We start from the raw sequence: 10,767 nt of genomic DNA, 5'->3' as shown, positions 1-10,767 counted from the left end.
TCTGCCCGCATCAAATCAGATTTTTGCGTGGATTGAAAGTCCTTTTGCGTTGACCGCCGTAGGTGATGAAGTTAATGGTTTTTAATGTGTCTACGTAGAATTGGGTGGCGGTCTTTATTATAGTTATGGGCATATGTTTAATATGGTGATGGGCACACGTCCCATTTTTTATATGTTTTTTATATATCGCCATGTAAGCTAGCGTGTGGTAGTTTTTTTTTTGTGTCTACGCGTGAAGTTTTTTTTTTGGTAGTTTTTGTATTGTGTCTGCGCACGATGTATAGGTGTGCTGTAGTTTTATGGGCATGGTGACTGCACACGATGTGTGTGTGATTTTTTTTGTATGTGTGTTGTTCATGAAGAACAGAGGTGTGCCTGCGCGCCGGGTGTATTGTTCTTATGAGAACAATGTAAAGAATGTGTTGAGGCTGCGCAGCAGTATTGCTCAGGGAACAAAGAACAGAGCACAATGAAGCCTGCGCACAGAGATTGAATGGGGAACAAGAGAAGAACGCACAGCAGTGTAAGGAAAAAGAAAACAGAGGAGCATTGTAATGGTGGTTTGTCATTGTAAGACACAGGAACACCATGAAAGTTTTTTTTAATACCCACAGCAGTGGAAGAACGAGAAGAACAGAGACAGAGTCTGTCTTGTAAATCCCTCTGTGTGCAGAGGATGAAGTTTGTAACAGTTTTTGTTTTTAAAGCAATAGAAAATGTTTTTTTGTGACTGTGTAATGGACTGTTATTAGCAAATTTGTTTAAAAAGACTTCCCTGTGCAAAGATCCTGGGACAGAGTAAACAGAGCATCGTCTCTGTGGTGATTATTTTTGTCTGGTTTTGGTATTTTTCCCATGTAAGAATACCCAACAAGAGAGCCCCATGCTTATACTCGGGCCCTTGTGAATCCGATTCCCAACCTACCATGACCATAAATAAAACTATTCCATTCTAATTACAAAACACAGCATAGACTGCGATTGCATTGCTGACAACTGACAAAGCAGCTTACAAAATTTCAACTTTCCCATTCGAATCTACACGTCCAGAGGAAGCGTTCCCGTGAAACTTATTAATCCGACCTTGCTCGAACGATGAAGAGATGTCGGAGGCCGAATTGCGCCTTCCTTCTGACCAGCTTCGGCTTGACGATTCCTCCCGAGAGTTCTCACCTCCATATTTAGAGAGGCCTCTTCTGGGGTAACAACCAATAGTACTCGCGTTAAACGAAGCTATGCGAAGATCAGGAAGAGGAGATTCGCCTTCTAGTATTTGGCAAACATGGCGGATGCCCGGCCTTCTTTGTGGCTCTGGATGACAACACAACAACCCCAATTTCAGCACCTTCTCTATATCGCCCATATCCTATGCCCGACCTAGCTTTGGATCCGATGCCTCCATCAGCCTCCCCTCCGTGTGAAGCTTCCACACCCACTCCACCAAAACCATCGGCTTGGCATCCTTCGATGGATCAGCGGGCTTCTTCCTGCAGGCTACCTCCAACAGCAGAACCCTAAAGCTGAACACATCCGAGCTGGGCGTGGCTTTCCCCGTGTGTATAAGCTCCGGCGCTATGTACCCCAACGTTCCCACCACATGAGTCGTCTCCGTAATCTCGCTGTGATCATACAGCCGAGCAAGCCCGAAGTCTCCAAGCCGCCCGTTCAGCTCCGAATCCAGCAGCACGTTGCTTGACTTGATGTCTCTGTGGATGACCCGCTTCTCCCATTGCTCGTGCAGATAAAGCAGCCCCGCGGCCACGCCCTTTAGGATCGCGTATCGCCGATGCCAAGGCAGTACTGATGTCGGATTCCCGAATATGTGTTTATCGAGCCTACCGTTGGGCACGTAGTCATAAACAATGAATAGCTACATATGCTTCCGGCACCAGCCCCGGAGCTGAACCAGGTTCTGGTGCTGTAAGCGCCCCATGCTCGAGATCTCTGCCACGAACCCCTTCAATCCTTCAGTGAACTCCTTCGTTATGCATTTCACTGCGACTTCTTGGCCACTGCTGGGAAGAACGCCCTTGTAAACCTTGCCGAAACGGCCGTGCCCCAAAATGTTTTCGTCTTAGAACCTGCTCGTGGCGATGCTCAGCTCTTTGTAAGTAATTCTATGGGGCTTCGATCGTTTCTCTGTCCTTCGCTCTTTTGAAAAACACGGCGGCAACCACCAGCAGGAAGAGAACAAGTGAGGCCGCGGTGATGCCGGCTATGAGTCCCCGCCTCGGAGGTCTGGAATACATGTGCGTAAAGCAAGGGAGACGCGACATATTGAGGAGCGGCGTGGTGCCTTGGGTAGTAAAGCTCCACGCCAGAACATAATGGTCTTCAATAAAGTTCCCCGTGGCCGCTGAAAAGCCGATGAACATCTTCTCTTGCAGAACGCTGCGCAGATCTATTTTCAGAGATATCAACGGCCTCTGCGGCCTGGGCAAGCCAGCCACTGTGATGCAAACGTTGAGGCGGGTTTGAAGATGATCGTAATCGATCCACGCCTGTATGTTCTGCCCGCTCTTGAGACTCAAATTATGAAATTGCTTGCCATTCCAATAGCCGGCGGTCATGGCCTCGACTTAGACGAGGTTGTTGATGTCCACGCCCACGTGGTTGCCATCGGGGTCATTGAATTCCACATTCCTGGTAGTATCGAACTCCACTGCGAACAAGTAATTGTAGGGCTGCCCGTTGCTGCTGAGGTTAAGCAAGCCCAGATGCTGGGCAAGCAGAGTGCCCATGGAGATATGGGAGATGTGTTAGGCGTCATAACGAAGGCCAATCGATGTCCGCCTGCGTCAGATGGAGGATGCACAATGGAGAAAACGAAGGTAGTGCTGAAGGAGGAACGGTATCGTTGCTTTTCATTTGCACAGAAATTGGATAGAGTGCACGGCTGAGCATGAAATCCGATTGGTTTGTGACTGCTAGCACAGAATTGGAGGCGATGACTGAAGCCCCCGCCTACAAGATCAAGTGAGTTCCATTGAATCCGTCGAAGACGAAAGTAGTAGGTTGGTAAGCCTCTTCGTCCGCCTGTGCAGCAAAAAGTGGTATGACGATGTAGCTGAAGGCTATGAAGAGGAGGCTGTGCCATGGAAGCATCGTGAACCGATTTGAGCTAAAATCTTCCCGAGAAAAAATACATGGATTTTCTTATCTGATCTTATATTTGTCGATTCTTTTACTGAGCTAAAATTGTCCGGGGCAAAAAATAAACGGATTTTCTGTTCTGATCTTTTATCTAAGCCATGGGCGCTCGTTTCTGCCCCGGAAGGTGGATATCCAATTCATAATGCGGCAACGGACAATTTACGGCATTATGGATCACATGAAATGCATTTATTGACTGACTGACCATGTGACTCACCTAGCTACTCGGAAGATTCCCAGAATATTCCGGGATGTAACGGACATGGTCACGCTCAATTTTTTGACAGCGCCTATTTCTCTCTGATCTCAGAATATTTCGGGAATCTGTAATCCATTTAATCTCACCGGTATTTAAAGCATGAAATACACTTGACAAGTTGCCATCAGTCATGGAAAGAAAAATTTGGGCGTAACCAGGGTTGGAATTTGACGGGCATTTTGCCAGTCAGAGGCCATTTCGCCCATAAAATACGTTGAACTTTTTTAAATGACCGTCAGGCATGACGTGTTTGGAAGGATGCAGAACGTAGTTTTGACGGCTAAGGTTTTTCTGAAAACGTTATTAAAATCTTATCAAAGTCTATACCTTTGAACAAAGTGTTACTATAACACTTTATTTTGAAATCCAGACAATGGGCTTGCAGTGTAATTTTGAAATCCGAACAATTTGCTTGCAGTGTAATTTTATCTTCATAATTATAGGATTTTCTGGTTATTCTAGTCTTGCGTTTTAACTATAATATTTGTAGAGTTGTATAATTGTCGAAGCTGTGTGAATTTGCGGTTATGACCATAATATTTGTAGAGTTGTATAGTTGTTGAAGTTGTATCAATTTGCGAATAAGGGTTTGAAAATTGGTTATAGAAAAAAAACTAGTTGCTTTCTGATGATTATTTTGAAGGATTGAAAAAATGAGAGGACGATAAGGGCAGTTTGCTCGACTTTATTTTACATAAATGTGTGGCTGAAATTAAAAGTCGTGTGCGCCATAAGCTCCGTGATTATGACTTCGACAAAACTTGCTGAAATATATTATTCATGACCATCCAGATCAGAGATAGGTTATTATTAACTATTTTTTTTGGATTGGAATTAAGCATAATATGTTTTAAAGAAATTGTAGATTTATGTGGGTTAAATTATTTTTTAAATGTGTAAATTAATTCAGTGTATTTAAAACTCTCTTTAACTTTAAAACATTAAAAATTTGATAATTTTTTTTTTTAAAACTTAGTGTTTTCTTTATGATGTTTTAATTAAAAATATGAGAACGATAAAGGCAGTTTCCTCAGCTTTATTTTACACAAATGTGTGGTTGAAATTACAATTCATGTGAACCATAAGCTCCGTGATTGTGGCTTCGACCATACTTGCTGAAATATATTATTATGACCATCAAGCTCAGAGTTGTGGTTGTTATTAACTATATATTTTATTTGTATTGGAATTAAGTAGGGTATGTTTTAAAGAAATTGTGGATTTATGTGGATTAAATCACTTTTTTTAAAAGTATAATTCAATTCTGTATGTTTAAAACTCTCTTCAACTCTAAACCATTAAAATTTGACAAATGCAAATTTTTAAAAAATTTAGTGTTTTCTTTATGATATTTTAGTTAAAAATATACTTGAAATATATTTCGTAAAATTAGTGAATTGCTCTCTATAATATTTTAATATTTTTTGTTTATTTTTTTAACATAGTGGGAAAAATGATTATAATTTAGTTGTGAAATTCACATTGGGGACAATCATCACTAATAGCTATTCATAATGCAGGTTGACTCATCATGGCCTTGGAATTACCTAATGCAGGTGGACTTATCATGGTTATTCAAGAAAAACCATACCCTAGAATTACCTTACTAGTAGTTTGAGTTTGGATTTCACTCTTACCAAATGTTCCTGAGCCTTGGGCTATTAACCTATTTCCTTACATTCCATGAAATCAAACTCTTAGCCAAACAAAAGTAATTTTAAGACATACTATAGAACTAAAAAGAAAATCGTCAACAATTTTGATTTATAAATACAATTCTTTTATAAAATTTGTAAAAAAATGAGTATATATTTAACTATTACTGTGGGTTATGTTTACTCTATCCATCACCAACAAGGTGTGTTACTTAAACACGTACTTGTAGTATGTTAAGTAGGTTAAGCATTCAAGTAAACCAAAATCTAATTTATTATTTTTACAACTTGACCATCAGAATGAAATGAATCTAAAACATCACTAGAAACTATTTATTAATTTATTAAAATTAATAAATGTAGTAATGGTGTTGAAGAACTGAATTGTAAACATAATAATTTTGGCAAAACTGTCTAGAAATGACTTTTGTTTCGCTGTTTTATGCTTTAGGAATTATTACAAAAAGAAACTATAAACTTATAATAACAATTTTACATATTTTTATTCCCAAGCTTCACATTCTTAGCTTTTCTCTATTATCTTTTGTCCCATTAATATTACAAGCTTTCAATTTTCCATGGGTAAATATATTTAGGCCCCTTTTTCACCTTTGAATAATTTGCTTTCTTGTTGATGCAGCTTGAGGTGCATATGAGTGGACCATGCCAATTGAAGAGAGTTCCAGAGTGAATTTGAATATGCACACACATAGAAAGAAAAACATATTTTTATTAACCTATAGCCTAAGGATACACAAACACGGAAAATGGATCTAAGACCATTGAACAAAGGTTATTACCTAGTCTACTTAAATATATATCTAGAACACTAAGTGATCAATAAGCATCTAGTCTAATAGAGACTCTATATCAAATAATTTCATTCATATATATATATATATATGTATCTGTGTGTGTGTGTGCGCCCACAACACAACAAATTTGGCTCGGTTTGAAATGTTTTTGTTCATGATGAGGTCTCATTAGATGCTCGATCTTAGTATTATTGAATTCCCATAGGTGTCACCTAGGAGGGAGAAGGGGAAGAAAACATATATATTTCATACTCCTTAAAAAGAATGTTGTTCAATAATTCACAATTCTTTTAGTTGATCACGGTAAGTTGGATTAGAATCCTAGTCAAAATAGTTTCCTTGAAATCCAATGAATATGTATATATCTCTTACACAAAGATCATTAAAATTCTCACTTGAATGAAACAAACAATCAGTCCATGAGTGTGTTAGTGCATCATCAAACCTACGTAGATAAAAGAACAAAATCTCTTCCTTGTCATAATAAATTTGGACCACAATCTTTCTTGTAGCCACTTGCTCTCCCTGAGTGTATTGTCCACCCAACTTTACTGGATTGTTTGGGTGAGAGGCTTGTCACAGTGTCACCGACTCACCACTCACTTACGAAGGTTATCTTATGTCACAATGTCGCCCGTGGAATAGTGGAAGTGTCAGTTCGAATACAATTTGCACCAAATATCGAGTGTCTCAACATATCACTCAAAAGATTTGAATGATATGGCTTATGAAGAATGACATACTGCCACTTATGAAATACTAAAACACTTTTAATACATTGTACTTTCTTGACTACAAACTCTCCAGGGTGGACCCCCACATTGATTCCATGTGATTACAATCGTGGAGAGGATGTAGAGGATAGTCCATCTTATAATTTTACATTGTTGATCATCTTATATATCCCATAAGATCTCCTTAGTAATATCTCCTATATACAGATGCTATGGCATGTCTGAGCCAAGGACATTTGATTTCAGAGTTATGGAGATTTTATTGTGAGTGTTCCATACAATTTCAAACCAAAATTGAGAATTCAATAAGTCATTTATCTGTTATGTTCATTTTGTTTTTTTTTATTATGATAGATATGTGTTTTTAATGAAACATTTATTAGTGAAGGGTTAATTTATCATCAAAACATCACTCTTGAAGGGCAAAATTTTAAGCATAACGTTTCTTGAAAGGCATAATAAATACTTAAAACGTCAAAAAAAAATTGTATGATGGGTAAAAAAGAATCCAAATTCCAACCCTAAGCATAACAAATGTGATTTTCAAGTCAAATACAAACAAAAAATTTCTCGGCCCATCAAAATTCCGTGATAAGATTGAAACGACCATTAAAATTGCAAGAACAGTCAAATTTGAAAAAAATACTAAATTCCTACCCCAATTGCCCCGAGCTAATATTAAAAAGATACTGTCAGATTTGTCAAATGGCTCATATTTGAAATTCCTACCATAATTGTCCTGAGCTAATATTACATAATAATGACAGTAATGACAGATTCCTACCCTAAGCTAAAGCTAAGCTAATATTCCGTCATGACAAATTATATCGAGAATCAGATCCTCGTTGAATTATAATGGTGAGATTTGTCAATTTTTTCATTTCATTTTTGTGGCCCTCCAATGTTGACATAATTGTATCTTCATCAAACCATTGTAATCACAATTTTGTAGATACTGAAATTAATCAAATTTATGGACATGATCGCCAGCTCAACCGCTTGGACTGACTCAGGCTCTTCTAATGGATCGGTACAATTTGACGAGCTCAACCACTCGGACTGACTCAGGCTCTTCTAATGGATAGCTACAATTTGACGAGCTCCAGAATCCCACACGCTAATATTGCGTAATGAGTAATGAGAGATTAAACAGCTGATGAGATACTAAATGGATATTTATCTTAGAATTAGAATTGTTAGAGAGTCTATTGTTAAGGTTTCGTTATTTATTTTCTAATTTAAATTATAAAGATTAATGTTTGTTATTTATTTTCTAATTTAAATTATAAATATAAAGATTAATGTCACGTATATAATGATGATTATATACTAGCACAATCAGCAATGTGGTTGATATACACCAATAAACTTATATCAACCATATTAATAATTATTATCAGTATTTAAGATTATTAATAACTATATAAATATTATCAACCAGATTTAAGATTATTAATAATTATATAAATATTAACAACGAGATAATTTATATATATTATTATATAAATATTATAATAATAATATAAACTCTTAATATATATATTAATTAATAATAAAAATGGCTCATAATAATATATTATCACTATATTATTAAAATAATATAATAATATAAAATTATAAAAATAATAATAATAATATCGGATTATAATATTATAATAATATTATATTATTATTATCTTTTTTTTTTGTAAGCTAAAGTAGGACCTTTGATTTTCTATTTAACTAGGTTGAAATAAGTACAAACATTTGGTGGCCTCAACCTGCCCCGAAGGGAAACTGAGTCTGTTGATCACCTTAAGTTTTTGTAAGCCGACCAGTAGCAAAAAAGAATAAGTCTGCCTATCCATGCCAAATAAACGATACTGCCAAAAATGCTAATCTGATTTCCTATCGACATTATACACTATAGACAGAAAAAAGAGAGCTTGTTCTCGGCAAATTATCAAGGAAAACCATGAGCACAGCTAGAAGGATTAATCTACCATGTTTTCAGGTGGAGTGCCTTCATCTTTTGTCACTGGAACAAACTTCTCCAGTTGTTGTTGAATCTCCTCCAGCTTGCAGTCCTGCATGAGCAGAGTTATCTGAAGATTCTTCATTTCTCTCCTCAAATTAGGAATGCCCTGAGCCATCTCTGCCATTTCCGCTGCCACCTATTCCATTGCCTTTGCCAGTAATCTCTTCAACACCCAGTAAACATGTAAGGCCTGCTTGTATAAAGATAGGCATCCCCTGGTATTACCTAGGTCATGAATCAGATTACCCCAATCTTCCATCTCTGATTCCGATTTTTCCTGCATTGCATTTGCTTCTAGTTCTTGGATTATCCTGCCGATATCGACGTCAGTTGCTTCATTATAAGCTTTTTCTGCCCCCTGCACCATATGCCTCATGGTTTTCCGACCTTGTCTCTGGCAAACTGGAGATGGGGGTCTTTGTTCCTGTTTGCTAGTTTGATGACCTCTTCCTTTGCCCCTGCGTCCTCTTCCACGACTTGGGCGAGTTGATTTGTTCCTGGCAGCTGCCCTGCTTCCCTACCCAACGTCAAAGGATGCCTTCCTTGTAAATTCCTCACCTCCAGGCCCCTTAGTTTTCTTTTCCTGGTTCGTTCCCTCCCCTTGCTTCTCTCTTTCAGAATTTTTGACTTTCTCCGCTCCTCCTTTCCTCGAATGGACTTGGTAAATCTGCTCAGGGGTCTTCTCCTCCTCCCGAACCGTTTGCTTTTCCATCTCCGACTGCCCCTAATCGGTATCCCACCGTGAACCTTGCATGCTCTTCTCCTGACCTGTCTGGCTCCCTTCCTTGCTCAGCTCGACCCCAGCCTTTCTCATTCTCCCACACTCTGTCTTTTGACTGATATTAAAATATATGAGTTTTCGGTCCCTATCCTTTCGTCGACCTTCTACAACTGATAAACCTCTTCCCGTTTCCTTAATCTTGCCGGTGATATCAGAGAAAGTAGTGGACAATTTCACGCATTCATACCTCTTTCCTTGACAGGTTGCAGAGCGTGCCTCCCAGCCTCTAACTCCCTTCGTCTCCTTTCTTTGCCTCATGCAGTCTTCAAGTCCGCCTTCTCCTACCCTTGTTAATCCTGTGCCAGCTACCCGACGTCCCATCGTTTGATCGCCATCGTTTTTACCACCTTCCTCCTTCATTGCTCTTTCGCCTCTACTCCTCGGGATTTTGCCTAGCCTGCAAGCGGTCCCGACATCTTGCATAATTACACTGTTGCGTGGTGACCTGCATTGCCACCTTCCTACCTTCATTATGTTCGCACACGTCGCCGCCTCTTCCACCCCGATCGGGAACCTATTATTATTATATTATTATAATAATATACAAATATAATAATTATTATTATAATAATAATATAATCAATATTATTATAATAATAGAAATAAAGACCAATTATTTATTATTTATGATAACTAATAACTATACAAATAATAGCAACTATATTCTTATATATTTATATATTTATGATTATTATATTAATATTATTATAATAACATAAACTCATAGTAATATTAGTATTATTTTTAGGCTTTAGTATTTTTAATATTTATCTTAAGGTTTGTATACAATGGGTTAATTATTATTGGTATTTAGGATTTTAATAACTATATAAATTACTGAAAATTATATAAAATGTTGTTTTTTTAATTAAATTTATATTTTTTTACTATAAATTATTTCAAATAATCTGATATAAATTAAACAAAAAAAATAAAAAATCAAAATCAATTAACAAAATTATATAAATTAAATTGTTGATAAATATTAATAGACATTAATTATCAAATCATTTATAGCACTATTACTAATAAAACTGTTTTTCAAAACAAATAATATTATTATTAATGAAAAATAATATATATATATATATATATATTAAACATATATACATTTTAATTAAACATATAACAAGATTGTTAGCTATGATGATTTACCTCCATTTTATTTAGATTCTTAATTTATATAAAAAAAATATCTTACAGTATCATAAGTCAATATCACGGCTTATTAATAATAGATTCACAAAAGACCTGAATTTATTTCCTATAACATTTATGACATTTTTTAAATTAATGAATTTAATTAAAAGAAAAAAAAACACAACTATTTTAAAAAAATAATTCAACTTTTCA

At 36.7% G+C, this 10,767-nt stretch overlaps 1 pseudogene; it reads right to left on the bottom strand.

Moving 5' to 3' along the window:
• Window positions 1-886: 886 nt before the first annotated feature.
• LOC149234963 (L-type lectin-domain containing receptor kinase SIT2 pseudogene) lies at window positions 887-3,222 on the bottom strand (annotated as a pseudogene).
• Window positions 3,223-10,767: the final 7,545 nt, after the last annotated feature.

This window comes from Pinus tabuliformis, chromosome 8 (assembly GCF_031772625.1).
Source record: "Pinus tabuliformis cultivar Carrire ecotype Pingquan chromosome 8, CPIR1, whole genome shotgun sequence".
NCBI lineage: Eukaryota > Viridiplantae > Streptophyta > Pinopsida > Pinales > Pinaceae > Pinus > Pinus tabuliformis.
This window is presented reverse-complemented; position numbering and strand designations above follow the sequence as displayed.